The sequence below is a fragment of the Triticum aestivum genome, chromosome 7A (assembly GCF_018294505.1).
Source record: "Triticum aestivum cultivar Chinese Spring chromosome 7A, IWGSC CS RefSeq v2.1, whole genome shotgun sequence".
Classification (NCBI taxonomy): domain Eukaryota; kingdom Viridiplantae; phylum Streptophyta; class Magnoliopsida; order Poales; family Poaceae; genus Triticum; species Triticum aestivum.
The window spans coordinates 12,456,887-12,458,078 of record NC_057812.1 but is presented as its reverse complement, the minus strand read 5'-3'; the positions used below and the strand labels follow the sequence as shown (position 1 = coordinate 12,458,078).

The following is a 1,192-nucleotide window of genomic DNA, read 5'->3' as shown; positions in this document are numbered from 1 at the left end:
ATGGCAACCACACGGGCGACCGCTGCCTTCTTGGTTGCAATCATGCTCCTTTTTGTGTGCATCGGCGCACATGCCGGCGGCGCAGCGACAAGGTCAAGGTGGTAGACCTCGTGGTAGAAACCTGCAAGAATGCTTCGAGCAGCTGCCGCAACAAGCACCTGAACGTCACCCAGGAATTCTGCGTGCAGACTCTCCGGTCCGACAAAAGGAGCTCTGAGTCCAAGGACCTCCGCGACCTGTCGCTCGTCGCCGTTGACATCCTCAAGATCCACGTGGCGGCTGCCGGCGGCAAGGTGAAGGAAGCACTCCAGAAAGCCAAGAAAGGTACGGAGGAGGCGCTCGGCCTCAGGTATTGCCAGGTGGATTACGATGCTGCTATCGGTACCCTCGGCCTCTGCGACGCCATGCTCAGGGACTTCCATGTCCCCATGGGCGACGCCGACGGCCCGTGGTTCTTTGAACTGCCCGAGTGTGTGGAGAAGGCGACTGACCATGTCAGCGACTGCCGGCATGAGCTTCCCATGGAAAGCCAGACAGTTATCAACGATAACGAGGAGTTGATCAAGCTGGGCAGCCTGAACAATGTCTTGCTAGGGCCATATGACTTTGATAGTTAATAATCTACTAGTCATCAACCCGTGCATCAGCACGGGCTAGCACTTCTAATATTAAATACTCCCGCCAGATATTTTACTCTGTATAGAAGATTTATTTGAAGTAAAACAACGTAAAGTTTGACCAACTTACAGAAAAAATATCAATATTCTCAATGTGTAATCAATATCATTAAATGCGGCATGAATTTTAATTTTATACTCTGTGACTTTAGTATTGTACATGTTAATATTTTTTAATATAAATATGCTCAAACTTTATGAAGTTTGACTTCAGGCAAATCTTATATGCAGACTAAAAAGAATTATTTGGAGAAGTAGTATGTAACACTGTAGCAAACAATATATCAAAGTTTGATTTCTGCAATTCTTGATTACGCTAAGCACCATAGGTTATTTGTATTTTATATTCTTGTATTAACCAATAAATTCTTAAAGAAAATCTTTCACGATTGAATTGGAGTTGTGTGATAGATTAATCGTATTTCACAATCATATTTGTGCAAAGAAAATCATAAGAGGATTTCTTTTCAGATTAATGTGCTTGAAAGTTTATTGTACTTTCTATCCTTGCTACA

The 1,192-nt window shown here is 43.8% G+C and overlaps 1 pseudogene; it reads left to right on the top strand.

Annotated features, from left to right (window-relative positions):
* On the top strand, positions 1–617 carry LOC123152169 (uncharacterized; annotated as a pseudogene).
* The last annotated feature ends 575 nt before the right edge of the window (positions 618–1,192 follow it).